This window comes from Panthera uncia, assembly GCF_023721935.1.
Source record: "Panthera uncia isolate 11264 chromosome B3 unlocalized genomic scaffold, Puncia_PCG_1.0 HiC_scaffold_1, whole genome shotgun sequence".
In the NCBI taxonomy this organism is placed as follows: Eukaryota; Metazoa; Chordata; class Mammalia; order Carnivora; family Felidae; genus Panthera; species Panthera uncia.
Genome location: NW_026057582.1, coordinates 12,517,799 through 12,524,307, shown reverse-complemented (window position 1 = coordinate 12,524,307; position 6,509 = coordinate 12,517,799). Strand labels below are relative to the sequence as shown.

The 6,509-nt window shown below is 35.4% G+C and overlaps 1 protein-coding gene across 2 annotated transcripts in view; it reads right to left on the bottom strand.

Annotated features, from left to right (window-relative positions):
- RPS6KA5 (ribosomal protein S6 kinase A5) overlaps window positions 1–6,509 on the bottom strand; it is a 177,396-nt gene that overhangs the window by 151,588 nt on the left and 19,299 nt on the right. The gene's annotated exons all lie outside the window — the stretch shown is intronic.

The following is a 6,509-nucleotide window of genomic DNA, read 5'->3' as shown; positions in this document are numbered from 1 at the left end:
AAAACAGGGAAAATGTCTGAAAGCCTTTTTTAAGTTTTACTCCCCATGTCCCCACACTCACACATGATACAGGATTAATAATTTGGGGAGGAAAAGAACCAGATTTGGGGTTATAAGACATAGCGATGGGGAAGGATGAGATAGTAGACTGAAAACAAAAAATTAAATACAAGTCCACATATTTCCTGCTGGCTCCAAAAGCAGAGGGCCAGGCTAGTGCTCCCCAAATAATAGTCTGGAGGATCCTTCTCTGGAGAAATGGATAATCTTGAGTAAAAGCCTAACTGATATTGACATATACAGTTGCCAATACAAAAGCTCTACTGTATAAGCCTCCAACTAGCAAGCGACATATCCCTCACAAAAGAGTTTCTAACCAGTGCTTTAGTGTCTTACTGAAGTTACCAGTCAAGGATCGCAAGGTAATTGAGAAAAATCCCTACAAACAAGACATCAAAATAAATAAGAAAAAAAGGGAAATCAGAAGAAAGAGTGGTAATTCAAGGTACAAGAAAAATAAAACTTTATAGAAAGTACCATCAAATCCTTAATTCATTTTAGCCATGAAACAGAAATGGGGTACAATTAAAAAGGAATAAATTAATGGGGCCCTTGGCTGGCTCAGCCAGTGGAGCATGTGACTCTTGGTCTTGGGGTTGTAAATTCAAGCCCCACATTGGATGTAGAGATTACTTTAAAAAAATAAAATCTTTTTTTTAAAAAAAAAAGATTATAATAAATTAAAAAGTAAGCTCTTAGAAATTTTTTTAAATCTGGGAATAAAAGTTGTATTTTGAAGATCTGGATGATAAAGTTAAAGAAATAAGCCAAAAGTAAAGTAAAAAATGGAAGGAGATGAACAATAGGAGAGAAAAATAAGAATGTTACAGAATATCTTGGAAACCTAACATCTAACAGAATTCTAGAAAGTGTGTATAAAAGAACCAAGAGGAGGAAATTATCAAAGCTATAATTTAAAAAATACTCCCAGAACTGAGAGTGTTTTAAGGGGTGCACTCAATGTTTAGCATACTGAATAAAAAAGTATCCACATGCAAATATGAAATTTCTATGTCCGTGTAAATGTGAAAGTCCAAAATTCCAATCCACGGATAAAGAGAAGATCCTAAAACCTTCCTGAGATTAAAAAAAAAAAAAAATTATGTACAAAGCACTGGGAATCAGAATGCATCAAACCTCTCATCAGCATCCTTAGAAACTAGAAGACAGTGGGACAAGCCTCAAAATCCTGAGTGACAATTCAATCTGGAATTCTGTACCAAGCCAACCTATCACACATAAAAGAATATAATGAAGACATTTTCCGATTTGAAAAATCTTTAAGAAATAAAAAGCCACAAGATCCAGGAAACAGCAATAAATAAGCACACCATTCCCAAGATGATAGTGAAGTAAAGTTCCATGGTAACAACTATGCAGTCACAGAGAGACCAACAAATCCCAATGGAAAAGGACAGAAAGCTCCAGAAGGAATGTCATCAAGAAAAAAGGAGTGCTCATGGGTTATCTGATCTACAGAAAATCATGTTGAAAATTATTTTACAGAGCTATTAAAACCATGTGGGGACACCCAGAGACTTGAAGAAAATTAAATAAATGAAAATATTGGGGTAATTTAACTCCAGGAAAAAAAATTACATAATGAAGAAAACAAAAATATGAGACACTTAGCTCAGCAATGGATATTTATATAGCTATTAAAGGTTGAATATGGATTCCACCAAAATTGTAACGTAACTCCATTATTGTAGATGAGCAAAGAAATAAAAGTCTAAAACTAAGGACTCAAGAGCTCTTAAACGTCACTAACCACTGGTAGACAATATTCTAAGAGAGTAGAAACTGGAAATGGAATATCAGATGAGGGTCAGGGACTGCTGATTTTGTTTTGGTGAAAACCTTGTAGTGGTATTTGACTAAGTACTTACATGGATTAATTTGTTGAATATTCTTTATGGCAGACACTACATGTTGGTCCACCTAACACAAGTCTCCATCACCTTGTTCCTTGTCTAGAGAGGTTGGGAAGCTAAATATTCAATTTCACAGCTTCCCTTGCAGAAAGATGGCCATATGACACCATGTGGCCCAAACACAGAAAAGTCTGTTGAACATAAAAACTCTACAAGCATTGTTAAGCAGAGTAGGGTCCCAGCCAAATGCATAAAATCAGAAAGATTTCTTTACTGATCCAGCAACACTCAGAAACCCAAAAGAAAAAGTGACTTTGGAAAGTTGTAGTTCAGAAGGTTTAAAGATAACTTATGTTGGTTTACAATAACACATGCCAGTCTCAAAAGCTTATCATCACTACTGACAGGGTATAGCAGTGCTCACACTGATCTGGAGGTTGAGCACATCCAACACCCAGAGTTCAAATACAAGCCCCCAACTGAAAAAGATGGGTCTCCAAGATTTGAGAAAGTGGCTCCTCACGGCACAGTCACTTCACAAAAGACAATACTAATCCTTAGAGCCTCACCTAGATAATTTTATCAAAAACCAGACAACAGTGAAGCAAGAATGAAATAGATGGCAAGCATCAAGAATGGAAACAAGAAACAAAGGAGGAAAAAGGGAATACTATAAAAAGTAAACAAAATAGCTGTAAAAAGCACAGCAGCCCAGGACCATCGAGTATGGGAACACCAACGATCTCATACATCTTCAGCACTGCTATCAAAACACAGCACAATAAATGTTGTTCACAGTCACTATTAAAAAAGAAAAGGTTAAATTATATCCAGAATACTCTGTTAAGAAAGTTAGGGATATTAGTTTCATGTGTAGGACTCAGTGATTCATCACTTACATACAACACTCAGTGCTCCTCAGAGCTAATATTACACGGTATGTTAACTAACTGGAATTTAAATAAAAACATGGAAAAGAAAGAAAGAAACTTAGGGATACAAGGCAGGCAGCATAAAGAACTATGTTTACACAAAGAGAAACAATCCAACAGAAAATCCAGTTTGGAAGGGGGCAAGGGACCAGAATGACAATTTCATAAAAGAGAAAAACCAAATGGTCAATACCCTGTAAAATCTATCCGTTTTCAGGGAATTGCTAATTCAGATAGAATACGCCCATCAAATTGATAAAAATTACAACCCTGGTAATACCAGGGGTTGGCAAACAAAGTAGAATTAATTCCTGCGTCACACTAGCAGGGATATGAACTGGTACAATTTCAAAAGCAACTTGGCAGTATCGAGTGAAGATGAAGGTGTGCCTACCTACAACTCAGTGATTCCATGCCTAGGTATACGCCACAGATAAACTCCTGCACATATGTGTGTGAAGACATACAGTGCCACAGTCAACATTACTGCATGAGAGCAAAAAATTAAAAACCTAAATGTCCATCAACAGGGCAACAGATAAATTATTATATATATATAGTCATACAGTGGAATACCATACAGTAGTGAAAGTCAATTTTAAAAAGTTAAAGCGGTCCATACAAACAGCTCTCACTTACAATGTCAGCAAGGAAGGATATAGGTACTATAGGCAACAAGGATATGCATACAGGTAATAAAGATGTATATATAACATAATGTCCTTTATGTAAAGACAAAGACATGCAAAACATCATTATGTACTGTAATTTACGGACATATACCTATACAGTAGAAGTATAAAAGCGTAATTGGGATGGCAAAAACTAAATTCAGGATAGCGGTTACTTCTGGAAAGGAAGACAAGGAGGAGAATGGGATCAAGGAGGGGCACAGAGGCTTCAACTGAATTAGCAATGCTTTGTTTCTTGAAAAACAGATACGAGCTCCACATCACAAAACGTTAAAATTGGGGTTTTTTTAACGTTTATTTATTTTTGAGAGAGAGATACAATGTGAACGGGGGAAGGGGCAGAGAGAGAGGGAGACACAGAATCCGAGGCAGGCTCCAGGTTCTGAGCCATCAGCACAGAGCCCGACGCAGGGCCCGAACCCATGAACTGTGAGATCATGACCTGAGCTGAAGTCAGACGCTTAACTGACTGAGTCACCCAGACACCCCAAATATCACAAAATTTTAAGATTACATAATGCTAGTTGGTAGGTTTATGGGTGTTCACTCTTTACAGCTATCAGAAAAGATCCATGCTTTTAAAAGTGACCTCTTAAAACAATAAATAAAACTAAAGTAATGAGAATTGACCAGTTTCTAAAGATACAAAAACAGCTTGCCCTTCCTGGCTCGCTCACCACCCCTAAGCTTGCACCACCCCGAATTTGAAAATAAATAAATGAATACACAAAGGTATGTTCTTCTCAGGCAGGGTGAAAAATCAGTTGTGGAAAAAGCATTAGGTAGAGCAGTTTCTGGAGTCCAAATATCTGTCCAAATATTCATACACAGTTTTGCCACTTGCAGTAGGTGTAAACTTGAGCAGAGCCCTTAACCTTAGTCTCATCTTCTGTACCACAGAGAGAGTAACAGCATTTACTATACAGGGCACTTAATGACTTAATGAGAATGCATAGATAGAGTACCTACCTGAATTATACTACTAATAATAGCAATCAAAACTGATTAATGGTATAGTAAATTTCATGCACTACCTCAAAAGAAAAGAGAGGTTTGTTCCAATTTTTTGAATGGCTCGTAAGTGACGCTGACAAAAATAGGGTCAAATGTCTTCCTGTAATGTCCACCTGAAATTAAAGTGTTTCCAAAGAAATTACTCCACAAATCTAGCTTCATGTGGCTTACTTTGTATTTCTTTTGAATAGAGTAAAGACAGTCAAAATACAGAATGGTACAATTCAAAAATTATCTTACAAATAGTAAAACTAAAGAAAATGATCTTTTAACAAAAAAATATTGGAAAGAATGCCTATAATTATGGCACACAAATTTCAGATGACTATCCATTCTGTTCCTTTCACTCTTTTTCCTTATTAATTTCAGAATATGGAAAACTAACAAATGTATTTTCTGAACAAATTCATTTACAGAAATAAATTTCCCTTCTGACCTGTACATTAGTAAATCAATGCACTACAATGTTGACTAACACCGCTATTTATAACAATATCTTTCTACAGGGAATTCTGGATGAAGTCAGGTTTTTTTTAATCCCATGAACTGCAATAAAGTTTTATATATCTCTTATTTGATCTTCCAAAATTTTGTCTAATTTTTGTGTATAATAATCATGGCCCACAATACCAAATGAAATACTGTAGGTAACAAATGGATTAAATGGATCCCTTAGTTTGAGAAGAAATTGCTCCCTTTAAAAAAAAATGTTTATGTTATGAAAAGTTAGGTCAAAAAAACCAATTTCTATCAATAGAATATTTAATAATTTTTATGTAAAGGGCCTGAATTGTCAGAGTTTCCTTAAAGATATACATTCATATTGTCAAATTCTTTATTTCAAAACCAGTTATAGAAAAAGCACAAGTCAGATATCAGCAAAGTGGTAGAAAGTAGCAATAACTGACCCCGTGATGAGATTCTGGGACACCTACACCCGAAATTAATCAGGCAAATGGAGCCTTGGACATTTAAGAACCCAAGTTTGTCTTTTCCACAAGTATGGAACTTTAGCCATGTAACACATAAAATATTTCCTGTATACCAAAATGGTAAAAGGACACTGATACATTAAAATGATCCTTTAAAAACATTAATTTTGCCAAACCTTTTCATAGATAGTCTTTTTAAAAAAAGAACAAACCATGAATAATTTCATATTCTAGAGTTTTAACTAGTCAGCAATATTAAAGGCAAGGAAAGGTATATATGAAAGTCATTGCAACTTTATTAAATTTGACAATTAACATTATACAATGGGAGAGTGTTATTTTTACTATCTTAAATTTTAGTAGTATTACAATATAAACCTGATCATTATTCAAATTTTCTACTTATTTATCTTCTTTTAAAACTGAAAATCAGGAGCACCTGGGTGGCTCAGTTGATTGGTCATGCAACTCTTGATTTCTGCTCAGGGCATGATCCCAGGGTGGGGGGATCGAGCCCCATGTCAGGCTCTGCACTGAGCGTGGAGGCTGCTTAATAAAATTCTCTCTCTCTCTCCCCTGTGTCCTCTCTCCCCCACTCGCACTCTCTTTAAAATAAAAAAAAATTTAAACAATATGACTTAAAAATATTCACATTATTCATAGCTGATAGAGGTGGCATTCATCAACTGACAGTTTCTATGCTGCTTTAAGTAAAGTAATCTATTTAGTGGGTACCTACTATGGTAACACAACAAAGAAATGTGGTCTGTCGGTTTAGAGATAGTCACAATTTGATGGGGTGAAGGGAAACACAAATATATGATTACACTGCAATATAAAAATGCACCTATTAGAAGTAAAAGTAGTTAGGAGCACAAGTAGTAAATATTTGAGCATGGAAACTGGAAAACTATAAGGAAGACTTCAAAGAAGAGAAGAATGTAAAGTCTAAGCTGAGTGTTTCAAAGTACAGAGAAACTTCAGGTTAGGAAGATGATAAAGGCT